This window comes from Coffea eugenioides, chromosome 10, assembly GCF_003713205.1.
Source record: "Coffea eugenioides isolate CCC68of chromosome 10, Ceug_1.0, whole genome shotgun sequence".
NCBI lineage: Eukaryota > Viridiplantae > Streptophyta > Magnoliopsida > Gentianales > Rubiaceae > Coffea > Coffea eugenioides.
The window spans coordinates 38,376,094-38,390,143 of NC_040044.1; positions in this window are offsets into that span (position 1 = coordinate 38,376,094).

Sequence of the window (14,050 nt, forward strand, 5' to 3'; positions counted from 1 at the left end):
TTGAACCCTTAAAATATCCTTCATATGAGAAATCTTGTTCCTATATTACTACTTTTAACAATTTGTATGGTAAAAAATATGTCTTAAAGCAGGATATAGGATTTATGCCTTTGCATGATCATCACTCATATTCTTCTTCGGTGGTCCGGAAGCGCAATGTTGATGTGAACAGTTATGCAGTACTACGGGCACATAAATTAAAGGATGTGCAAAACTCTGAGTCATTTCATCCTCCATGACTCCATTTAGCCTTGTCCGGCTATAGACGTTAAATCTAGCACTTCTCGGGAGGCAATCCGACTTCTTTCTAACTTTATTCCTTGTTTTTGGAATTAATGGTGGTGTTTATTTTTTTAGGATTTTATTGTTTTCTAATTTGGGTCATTCAGTGGTGTATTTAACTCTTATTTGTAGTGTTTTCTTGTCTTTTTATAGGTTGGTTGGATGGCTTCCTGAACTTGACTATTGGATGGTAACGGTAACTTCTCTTACCCCCACTTGAACTTTGGCCCTCAATTTGTTATTAGGGGAGTTTCACTTTCAACTCTTTTCATATTATTATTTCTTTATTTTATCCCCAACATTGAGGACAATGTTGTCTTAAGTGTGAGGGAGGGGTGAATGAGTGAAGTGAAATTTTTGGTTAAAATTTTCAAATTTTTGTTTTTATTGTTGATTTCCTGATAGGCAATGACTTGTATTTCGAGTATTATTATTGTTAAAGCAATGTGCGTATGAATATATGAAGTGTTAAATGGTGTTGGTTTAGAGTATTTGTTTGGTGAATATTTGATAGTTTGAAACCTTTTCAATTTATGGCTAATTTTTCTAGGCATTGTAAATAATTTTCTGTCATTTTTCTTGTGAATTCAGCCTAATTATTAATCTTAGTTCTCCATATTATTGGGATATGAAGTGGGCTTTTATATTCTTATTTGTGCTTATATGCTTATTTATTAAGTTGAAGTACACTCCCGTTGGTTGTCGTTACCTAATAAGCGGGGATTTTCACCTAAAAGTGTCGACTTTCACGTCAAAAAGTGGGTGATAACTATGAGTATGTGATTCTTAAGTGGCAACTTGACACTTATTTAGAATGATTGTTCTAATAATGATAGCCTTGAATATAGCCATTGTTTGTATTTAATTGGTTTTGTTCTTGTGCTTGAGGACAAGAATAGGCTAAGTGTGAGGGAGTTCGATAGGATGCACATTGTAGTACATTTACATGCATAAGTTGCTAGTTAACCATATTATTTGAGTTTTATCTTGAGTAGAAACTACTTAATTTTGCTTGAATATTGTTCTCATAGGTGAAAAACTTAATTGGAGAGAAAATGGACTAAAAACGGGGTGTGAAGAAACAATGAAAGATGATAAAGTCAAGAGAAAGAGGTTTCGCAGGAATGACATATTTCAGTATTCTGGTGGTAACTTGAGCTACACAAGTTGGATTAAGATGATTCTTGATTAAATTTGAAGTCAAAAGAATGCTCCACAACTTTTATGAGACTTCAAAGTTTGGTTCTCACGTTTTTATCGTAAAAAATCCAAATTACTGAAGTACAGCTATGCTGCGATTCTCTTACAACCAATTTCAGTATTTTAGGCATATCTCAACGTCTAGATCTCTAAATGACTTGATTTTGTGGCGTTGGAAATTTTATTCAAAAGACTACAACTTTTATGTTTTGAGCAAAAACTGATTCAATCTATTTGATGGAGTTTCGGGGCTTCAAATTTGATCCATGGATGGATCCATGACTGGCACCGGACAACACAAAGAACTTCACACCGGACATCTCCAGATTCTTTGGTGTTTTAAACTCAGCCTAATGACCGGGCTAGACATTGGGCCGGTCTCATTGGATAAATGTGCAAAAACGTAATTTTTCGAGTCTAATAGAGCCTATTCATACCCTGTTTAGGATATATTTTCAAGAAACTTAAATAAGGGTTCTTTAGGTTGTTTTTAGGGTGGAAAACATTAGTCTAGCCTAATTTTAACATCTTTTTATAGTTTAATCTTGAGAGATCAAGATCAAACAGAGGTGAATCAAGGAGCGTGCAAGGAGAAAATTGGAGCAAGCAACTGAGAAGTTTTCTTACTCTTTTTCTTATTTTTGTAGCAACTCTTTAAATTCGTGGTTTTAACTTCTAAATCATGTTGAACTAAATTGTCTCTAGGGTTAAGGTTTTTATGAAGGAATTTGATTAATTCTTCTAGTTTAATTTCTTGCCTTTTGTTATGATTTATCTATCTTGATTTAATTACATGTTTGTGATTGGTCGCCATAGACATGCTCTTAGGGTTTATATTAAACTGAAAAGGGATATACAACCGTGCATTAGACAGATGAACATACTTAGTCTAATCACAAAAGTAGGTTAGGATTTGTATTATACACTTATATTACCAAAGTTTTTAAAGAGTTTAATTGAATACTTGTGATCTCGAGAGAGATGTAGGATTTAATTAGGCACACTTTAGATGCATTGAAAGATAATCTAGAATACAATTGTATAATGCGTTCATAGTTTGTTAAGAAATTAACTAGATTTCGCGTCTATTGTTTTCTCACCACTTCTCTATTTAAATTAATTATTCTTTTATTGATTAGTTAGAAAATACAACTTCTTGAATTTAAATTTTGTTATTTTGTTAGAATAATTAGAGTAAAAAATTAACTCATCCCTATGGGTTTGACCCTGTAATACTCTTGGTAAATTATTACTACGATCGATCCCGTGTGCTTGCAGGAATTCATCGATCAATAACTAAGTGTAAAAACATTTTTCTTTTTAAATAGGAAGTCTTGAATTCATAACCTTCTACTTATAATTCCTTCTATCTTACCATCCAATCCAACTTCCGCTAAGGGTAAAATTACTACAAGTTAACTCTAGTACAAAATTGTGCTCCAAAATGAATTTTATTCATCAAAATTAAAAACAAATCAATCCCCACTTTAATTAAACTATACAGTCGCCATTATGGTTGCATAGGCTGCCATGGTCCAAAGTCTACAACTTTTTGTTTTGGGCCCCCCTGAAGTTTTAGAATTTTTTTTATTGTAAGATACTTATTTCGTCCCAATAAATTTTTGTAATACTGAATCCCTTTTTGGCCTACATACAAGTATGCACATGAACTTTCGGATAAATATATTGTTTCTTTTTCCTCCCAATTACCTCCACACACACACACACACATTTGACTTTCTCTTGAATCACATAAAAACCAACGTATTTTCCCAACCAAATAATCCACACTCCAAGTGCTAGACAAGAAGGGATGGCAGACAAGTTCGAGAACAGCGAAGGAAAGCGCGATTTTGCACGAGAATCCAGTAATGGTACCTGGGCAGCTTCCTTCAAGAGACAAGGAAGCGTGATCCCAAAAGACAGGAGGCCTGTGTCACATATGGTGGGAGAGAAAATTGTAAAATCTCTCGTTTCTGGTGTTCAAAAGCTGAAGAACAAGGACAAAAGGAAATCCTGATGGTGGCAAGAATGATTGGTCATATGGTCAAATATAAGGTGCGAACTTTCGTCTCAAAAGGTAGCTTACAAAATTTGATGAGATTAAACTTGGACCAAATTACTTGACACGATATAGAAACTTTCAATTTTGGGTTTTGTTTAGAGTAATGTTCCCAGTTCCAGACCAGCTTTACATTATGGTGCAAACTTCGCAGCAGAATATTTATTGTTGTTTCATTTTATCTCCCTTGTAGTCGTGGTCTATTTTTCTCATTGTACCGAGTTCTTTACGTAGTATTTGTGTGAGTTATTTTTTTTTAATCTTCTTCTTGATCTTTCTCAATGATCATCTTGCAGCTGCACGCATATATTTGAGCAACAAAATTTCAAGTTTGTTATCCTCGTTTACTAGCAATTCCAAATGGATTTTTCTATGGGCTATATTTCATTTTCTGGGCAAAATGCACTTCACTGTAATTTTCTGGGTTATATTTTGCTTTCAGATCAAGCTAGTTTCATGTTTTAAGTGCCTTTGCTCCACGATGACTACATCCAAACATGTTAACCAAAGATGATTTTGACAAGAACTGATCCGACGAAGTCTGCGTGAAAGGGGAATAGCAACGAAACGGAGAAAGATTGAACAAACAAAGGAATTTTTATTTTATTTATTTATTTTTGGGTAGGCAACAGAGAATGTTGTAAAAGAAGCATTTCCAAGAATGCTCCAAAGCTGGAAAAACACAAGTTCTGCAAAAAACAAAGGAATGTTCCTTCGGGGACATCTGATAAAATTATATTGGATTGGAAGATACAGTGCATGGCAGTTTGTTCGCCACGGTCTAACAATAGAATATGATTCTATACCAAATAATACAACAATAAGATTGAACTGGCTGCTTAGCCTTAGTTGGGATTTTTCGCAGTCTATTTTGCTTAAAAGTTGACAGAGGTAGCTTAGTTTTTAGATGAAAGTGGATATACCGTTTCCATGGCAAGCTCTCTGCTGTTGTGTACATTCAAGCTCTAATTGTAAATAAAATGTGTTTTAATCTTGCTAATAACTTGAAATATAAACCGTTAGTCATCTGTAATTAAGCCCAGAGCATATGTAACTGGATTATACTATTTATTTGAAAATTAACACGTGAAATGAAACAGCTATTATTATGGATATCAATGTTCATCTCATCACAAATTCCCAATAAAGCCCTTTGGCCTTTTTCAACAAAAGCGTTTGTGGAATTCCATGTCAATTTAGTTGATGTACATCTTCTTCCCGAAAATGAAATGCATCAGTGTGAGGACCACTTTACCAAAAAAGTCACAGATTTTGATTTTCAATGTTAAAGTCATCCCAAAGTAAACAAAAATCCAAAAAAAAAAAGTCCTTTTTATTTCTTTAACACGGTTACATACGTGAATGAAGAACCTTGATCATCTTATTGTCAAAATAGCAGGTTCCTTGGTCTACGTCTTTTACTTTTTATCTCTCGAGGATAGACTTGGAATAGCCTAGGTAACAAATAATTGTTGCCAATTTGACTCAATAATTGGCTACGCTTTTTTTTTCTTTGGTAAATAGTATAATTGGCTACATTGATTAGCAAGATTTTTCATGCTTGTTGACGAAGATAGGTTTTTGGATTGGAAGAATGCCAGGATTATTCATCTCATTTCATACCTACAAAGTTTTTTTTTTTTTTTTTTTTTTAAGGGCTCATACCTACAAAGCTGAAGTAATTTCTTTCTAACAACTCAAAATTGACATAAGGCCAAATCGTCTGTATTTGGATGTTATGGATTCAAAACTTCAACACGGCAATATCACTGTCCATTTACCAGCTCATCCCAAAGCCTTCAATAAAATCCAATCACTGTCACTGTAGTTGATTTGGTAACGTTTGTGGACTTCCCTGTGAAAGAAACCTATCACCGTTGGGCACTTTGCCAGACTATTAAAGATTTGATAATCAATGTTCATCTCAACACAAAGTCGCCACTAATATCCAAATAGCGCCTTTTTCATTTTTTCAACATGGTTACATCATTGCAGAATTGTGGTAACATCCTAGACCTCCATGTGATTTGAAAACTGAGTCTGACTAAATGTGTTCCCCGTATAGAGCCACTTTAATTGCCTGACAGATTAAGTAACGATTCATGCATTTTTGCTGCCGCGATTAAACCAGCATATGTAGAACTTGGAGGGTTGAACATCCTAAGTTGAACGTAGATGCGGTCAAAATTTGCTAAAATATCATAAATTTAATTTAAAGAATGACTCGTTCATTTTTAATTTTTTTTGGCAGGGAAATAATGGAATTAAAGAAGTGGAGAGGGGAAAGGAAAATTTAATTCTAGAACTTTCAATTCCTAAAGTCACAACCTTAGCTATTAGACCAAGGTTTCTTCGGCTAATCAATCTGATGTCTCATTTTTACCATCGCTAGGTTTGATATTCTTGTTTACTCATACTTTTTCAATGATCCGATAAGCACGCGCGTAATAAACTTTTGATTTATGATACTATGACACTCATACTCTAATTTTAGGAAAAAATTTTAAAATTTGAGAAAGTATAATGATCGACATACCCTCAAAGTTGTATTAGCATATATCAAAATTTTTTTTTTTTTTATAGATTTATGCGTAGTTTTGCCTGTATTTTTTATTTTAATAACTTTATAATAAATTTACACGATTTGTGCATGCATTTGTATGTGTAATTTAAGTCAAACTTATATTTTTGTACCAAACTTTTAATCATATCTTTGAAATAAAATTTGTATTATATACACATACATAATCTCGCATTATATATCCATCCTGTATTTTAATAACTTCAAACTAGTAATATATGTATATATGGCTAAGCTATCCTTCAATTCCATGAACCTCCAAAAGTGTAAGTTGGAATGAGTTGATCTTATATCGAAATAGGTTTCTGGATCATTTCAAAAATAATCATTGTAAATTGGATTAAAAAGTATTGAGGGCATATATGAGTAATCCTTGAAATTTAGTTTTGATACCATTCACTATAGCACTTTTTAAATTTTTTAATTTTTTTAATGTGATGTATGTGAGATAAAAAAGGATTGCATGTGATAAAAAAGATAACTGAAAAATATGTGGACTAAATATAAAAAATTTTCAAAAAATAATTTATCCAAATAGAGCCAATCATTTCATAGATATTATTTGTTCTTAAGTGGCTTCAATTGAGGCTAAAAGTTTTTTTTTTGTGGCACAAGAATCAAATAAAAAATGGATAGAGGGAAAGTAATTCCAATTAAAACAAAAGAGGATATATCAATTTTAGGGGTAAACTGTTATTTTATTTTGATAAAATAACACTTATCCAATGACGACGGATCAATACTAACAGATTATAACTCAACATTTGAGCAACTTTACAATCTAATCCGCAACTAATTGGGAGAGTATCTAACACATGGTTAGATAATAACTCACAATTTTGTGAGACTTACTTTAGGATTTTTGATTTATAGAGCTTCAATCTTCACTATTTTACCACTAAACCAAAGCCTCATTGGCATTAACAAAATTTCATATACAAGTCTTTTACCAAGATGATATATGTTTATAACCTAATCTAGATGATTAACTGTTGCATGGCCTCTCTCATGTCACACCGTCAATCATTCAGTAATTTAAACCATTAACCAATCTTTATTCTTCCACCCTGTGCATATTTTTTTTTCTCTATCCCCTGTGTCTATCAAAAACTGTCACATGCCCTGGCAATTAAAGGATCTTTCCTTCTTTATGAGCTGGGGTTCTTTAACAAGTGGTTAAGTCAAAAACAAGAGTTTCTTTCTATCTGGTTACGCACTTTTGCATTTCCATTGGCTTCAGTTTCTTCAATTTTGTTTTGGAGTGTACAGTTAGTGTAGTTGATGTAAGTAAGACTTCCCTCATCTTATAGTTTTTTCATGCTGATCAATAAAAAGATAATACATTTGTTCCCAAAAAATAACCAAGAGATAATAGTAACACTTAAGTCTATGAACTAGAATAAGGTAAGCTATATATTGTGTAATAATAAAAATATGCATTAACATATTAAATAAATATAACTAAATTTTCTATCTTCCCATTCTTACACCTTCAAGGGAAACAAGATACAGAGTATAACTTGACTATTCTCAAACATGAAACTTTAAGGAGCAATCATATTCCAAAGTACAGATCAGAGTGTAAAGAAACAAAAAAAAAAGGCTAATTAGCTGTAAATGTAGATTTTATATGTTTAAAACAAAATTTTTGAATACATACTGTTAGTAGTTTTCCAGTTTCACATATGAAAGATCACATATATGTGGAACCAGATACTTAAATTTGAATTAATAATGAAAATTCAATCAAATAATTAATCAAAACTCATGCAGAACGTAATTATTAAGAGATTTTTCGTAACACAATGAGTAACACTTTTTTGTAATATTAAAGTAGTTACTAAGAAGTGAGCAACTAACTCTATTGCAGAGTGAAACATATTTAATAAGGAGTAAAAGTTCAAGATTTTTGTAAAGCAAAAGCGAGTAATGGAATCTCGTCAAAATTTTAGTGGGGGTGAAAAAAATTTTCAATGCAAAATTTTAAAATTTTCTTAGGGCTACAAGGAATTCTCAAAACTTAGGCAGGGCAGCTACCACCCATGCTTTCTGGTTGAAATTTTAGGAGAGTTCTACAGTCTCTTTTGGATACTGTACTAATGAGATTAAATTCACCATTGAATATAAAATCATAATTATCAATCTTTAGATTATTTTAAGGGTTTAAATCGTTAGATAATATGGCAAGATATAAGTGAATTAGAATCATAAGTACACTACTCAAAGGGACCGTAGCATTTTCCAATTGGTAACCAATTTCAGTTGGTTTTTAGTCTTTTGGTTTTCTTTTTCTTTTTTTTTCTATTTTGCCAATTTGTTCCGAACCTGGACCACCCGTGAAACAAATGGATTCTAAAAGAATCCACTCTATCAAAATTAGATAATAGGGTGTCCTTACTTGTTTAAGAGCAACAATCAAAACGAAAGGTTTGTAAATCTAGTATTGCCCTTTACTCATAACTCGTAATGTGTAAACTTCTCCGAGGTTTCGATGAGCTTTTGGAGTATTTTAAAAAAGTTCTATATTATACCTTTTGATGTTCCTTATACACTAAGGAATACCCAAATCCGGAAACTACAATGGAATTCATGAACGCTGTCACCCATATATTCTTAAAAAAAATGAAAAATTGGTCGATGTGTGGCAGTTAATTACAGTTCTGATTATGATTTTTCGTTTTTGAAAAGCAGATTTTTCTTTGTTGTATTCAAAAGTAAATAAAGCAAAACATCTCTTGTGAGAGGAGCAAGAATTTCTTGGTAAAGCTTTTACATTTATGAAATTCGAGCATGTCCCAGTCTAATTTCGAGTAGTCTGAAACATAAAATCACACATCTTTTCATTCCTCAATCACCTATTTATTTTCTTCAGAAATCTTTATACTTCCACCTCAGTGAATTTCTGTCGCATGCTTGGTAATGATCCATTGAAATGTCAAAGATGTTGCTTCATTTTAACCATGCAATTTCTGAGATGATTCCTAAGCCGGTTACTGATCGATGAAAACCAAGAAAATTCATCACAAGTACAACGAAGAATGTAGAAAGAGCCATTATAAAAAGCAGTAAGCAAGGGGGAGGATAACACACTCAAATTAGGAAGGAAAAACATATAAAAAGATAACTGAAAAATACCGAAAGAAAGATCGAGTCATCATGGCAGATGAGGAGGTAAAGAATCCTAACAAGGGGGAGAACCCTGACGGAGCAGAGATCAATGATGAAAAAAGAGCAGCTGGTTCCAAAGCCAAGAGAGTTAGCCATAGTTCTCTTCCCCCGAAAAAGAGAATGGCGAAGGAGATCATGGCGGCTGAAAAAGGTGGTGAATCTGGTTCCAAGGCTGTCAAAGATGATGATCATAAAAAATCAACTTGAACGGGGTTTTTGTTATTTTACTTTTCCCCTAAAGGATGTCTTTTGCTCTTTTCACTCAATTTGTACGTTTTAAAGATTCTTGACTATGGCCCTCTACAAGTTTTGATGGTAATTACTAATTATACCTTGCAATTATGAGGTAAGATAAAAAATATTTATATACTACTAACAAATGCATACACTAAATAAGTGCATGAAAAAAAAAACAACTATTGTTTCTTGATTTTTAAGATTTTGAGTATTAAAAATCTAATTCATGAATTGCACTTACAATAGTACAGGCTCTTATCCGAAAGATTTGCTGATGGTACAAGTGCCATTTTTAATCCCACTAAGCTAGCACAAATTTTGAACACAGAAAATGCAAAAAATACAAATGCTCCAATGATATTACAACTGATACTTTCACTAGACCTGATTTAGAGTTGTCTCTATTTCGTGTTTTCATTGGATCTGGGGTCTCTCAAGTTGAACGTTTGTCCAAACTTGTCTAATTATGTAATTTTCACAAAATTTAGTATAAACTAATACAACTTTATATAACGTGAATTTGTCAAGTGATTCAATTAAATTGGTAAAAAAAAAAAATCATGATCATGTCAAAAGTTGGAAAAATTACATTTAACTAAACTGGATAGAAATCAACTTGAAAGACCCTGATCCATTTCTAGAGAGTTAGGAGTAGGGAGGCGTGGTTAGAAAATGGGTTCCTTTTAATTAAGGAAACGTTCTTCTGCATAATTTTATCCTTATATTGCAAAAGGAATGAGCCCACTATAAATTTAAAATATTATCATACACCTCCTGAATTGAGAAAAACTTTAGTGAAAGTACAGACTAGAAGAAACTTCTTGTCTTTGCTTCCATTACAGTTCGAAGGACAAAAAAAAAATTAAATAACGTTGGAAATTAGCAGTAATAGTCTTTCAATTTTCACAAAACCAGGCCTTGCTATAACTACTTAAAGTCAGGGAAATTCAATCCCATATCTCTTTGGGCTTTAAATTGGATTAGACTTCAGGAGGAGCCCACCAAACATCGGCCCATTACCTCTTCAATAAATTAAATCATTTAAGGAAGCCAAATTTTCCTTAATTGAGAATTTATTGGCTTTAATTGAGAAGAAAAATACTTAATTAATCTGATAAATTGAGACTTTCAAACTGATACATAGGGCAATATATTCTTGGTTCAGTAAACCATTTCAGGGGGAAGAACTCACTTGGACATTCGAATCCACGTATAGAAGCCAAGTCCAGTTCTAAACACGTTTCCTCCAACTCCATAGCCCTTTTGGAAAGTACTAGGATCGGTATGGATGTTTTGACCAAGTAAATCTTATATACACTAACAGTGTACATACTATTATTACTAAAATCATGACATATGTGTAAAAATTGGATTATAAATTCAAAATTTATATAATTGTCATTCATCCAAAACTGATAATGTATATATTATTAAGGTAGGAAAGATTAATTCTAAAAGTTATAGACTATTCTTAGTCATTAAAATTCTCAAATTTATCATTACCCTATCTCTTATTCTTATGTTTTAGATATTTTCATCTTTGAATTTTGGACTATTTTGCGGATATTTAAAATCCCAAATAACACAAAAAGCAATTGAGGGAGTTTTATGCATATTTATAACATTCAAATTTACTAAGTTTGTAATGCTACTAAAATCTTTATTCTAATTTAAAGAAATAGCCATTCACCTATTTTATAAGAAACGCATGGAAGTCAAATCGATTACATTCAGAAACGGATTAGGGCCATTTGGCCCTCCAATCACCAAGTAGAAAGATAACATTCGGAAACTTAAGCAAGGGTTAGAAAATATACAGATCAAATTTCTCAATTATCAAAAGTCAATCAAGTCGTCTGATTTACAAAATTAAAAAAACATTACAATCATTAACAAATAAATAAAAACTGGTGTTATTTTATAATAAAGAAAGAATAGCAAGTTTCAATGCCTCAACAATCAAGAAAACAAAATAGTGTATTAACTTTTTCCTAACCCTTTTAGTCGCCTTTTTCTAGTGTGGACAAAAAAAACCTTCTTCTTTTTTTTCGCAATCACTTATTGTTATGAGGTACCGTAGCTTTAACACACGTTGCTGTCCTTGCATTACTACGAGTACAGAAGTAATATAACTAATAGTATTCCTTTTAAGTGGTACAAGCATGAATACCATATAGCAGTTGGAAATTCCAAAACTAGAAACCAAAGGAAATGGAAGGTTCCTTCCTGTGTGAAAAAAAGAACAAAAAAAAAGGGAAAATAGTTCAAAACGTCCCTCACATTTTACAAAATAATTTTTTTTTGTCCCTCACTTTTAAAAGTGTAATTTAACGTCCCTTACAAATGCATATTGACCAAATTTGGTCCATACTTAGGTTTTTGACTAGTTGTTGGTCGGAATCCACCACGTGACTTACACGTGATCATATTTTAAGGGCAAATTTGTCAAATCAAATTTTATATAATTCGATTCATAATCTCTCACATTTCATAAAATAAATTTTTTCGTCCCTTACATTTCACAAAATGAATTTTTTCATCCTTCACATTTTTTAAAATGAATTTTTTCATCTTTTATTGATCATGTGTGTGAATAATTTTTTTTAAATCCATGTATATATTTATTTGATTTCACCTGAACATTACGTATAGCATGTGAAATCAAATAGAGATATATTACACACTATTCGTATTGCTCAAGTGAAATCAAATAGATATATACATGGGTTTAAAAAAATTGTTAGTTTTTCACTTATATTCATTTTCTTTTACTCGAAATTTGAAAATAAAGAAGACATTTAATCCTAAATATTATCGAGTGTTTATATCGAATTAAATTTGGATAGAAAAAGTAAACAAAAGAAAAGTATGACAAAAAGAAATAAGTGATTGACACTTTCAAATTTTAATAAAATCACAAGGCAAGTAATTCAACTGTTGGTCTTAAAAGTGTCGAGTAGAAATTTTAGATTTAAACTGAAATTTGTTAACACAATTATAGAATTCGAGTTAGGATCCATTAATTAGATGACCTTATTATACAACTCAATACATAAATTATTACCAAAAGAGAAATGTCACAAATATTGAATAGGTTCAAATGGTGAAATCATATAAATATATACATGGGTTTCAAACAAAATTATTAGTTTTAAACCTCTATATCTATTGATTGAATAGCATGTGTATAACTACGATTAGCATGTTTAGATGAAATCCAATAGAAATAAATTACATGTTATTCATACTGTTTAGGTAAAATCAAATAGACATATACGTGGATTTATAAAAAAAAAAGCTATTTGTATACATGATCAATAAAGGATAAAAAAATTCATTTTGAAAAATATGAGAGATGGAAAAATTCATTTTTTCAAATGTGAGGAACGAAACAACTCATTTTGTAAAATGTTAAGGATGAAAAAATTTATTTTGTGAAATGTGAAGGACTATGAATCAGATTATGTAAAATTTTGATTTGATAATTTTGCCCTTAAAAAATAATCACATGCAAGTCACGTGGTGGATTCTGGTTAAAAACTAGTTGGAAACCTAGGTAGGAACCAAATTTGGTCAATGTGAATTTGTAAGGGACGTAAAATTATACTTTTAAAAGTGAGGGACGAAAAAAGTCATCTTATAAAATGTAAGGGACGTTTTGAACGATTTTTCTAAAAAAAAAAAAAGAAGATCGATCGGTTTAATGACACTAAACCACTTGAATATAGAAACCCTCATTTTAGCCAGGTTATTTACAGATCTAGTTCAGAATATTCAATCTCTGATTATGGCTTCGATTCCCAGAGGCATGCTTAGTACTTGGCTACTAGTTTGTAAATAAGAAATATTACAGAAGGGAGTTTTTTTTAATCTTTTTTTGGTTCTGATTAGAAATTGAAATTCGAATGGATCTTAATGTGCATTGTTTTTTTAAGCTTGCTGACCACATTCATCTTCTTTTTTATTTTTTTATTTTTTATCAATCACCATCTTCTACTTTTATTCTTATTCTAACATATACTAAGAGAGGGTCCAAATGCATCGAGAAAAATTAGAGGAAGAAGATTCTTCTTTCTCATTATTAAAACTTGACTTGAATTTGCACTTATCTAATGCGAGGACTCTTGAACTCGCATTTGCTTAATGCGATGATCCCTCAGCAGAAATCAACTCTAAAACCTCCCAATTTGTAGAGTAATTTTAAAACTTATTACAAGGTTGGGAATTTCTCTAAATAAGGGAAGGGGTGTTGGGAGGTGTGAACGGGAACTGTTGACAGTTTTTGCATGAGCACTGGTAACATTGGTCGTGTCCTCAGGCCCTCCTCAAGTCGAGTCTAGTCCAGCTGGAGAGGCAACATTGGTCGTGTCCTCAGGTCCTCCTCAGGTCGAGTCTAGTCCAGCTGGTTTTCTGACATTAAATTCGTAGATAAGTCTCGCTGTTGAATTCATAACGCCGCCAAAAGTCAAAACAGGTGCAGTTGACTTTTAACATTGTCAAAATAGCGAATATTCAAAGAC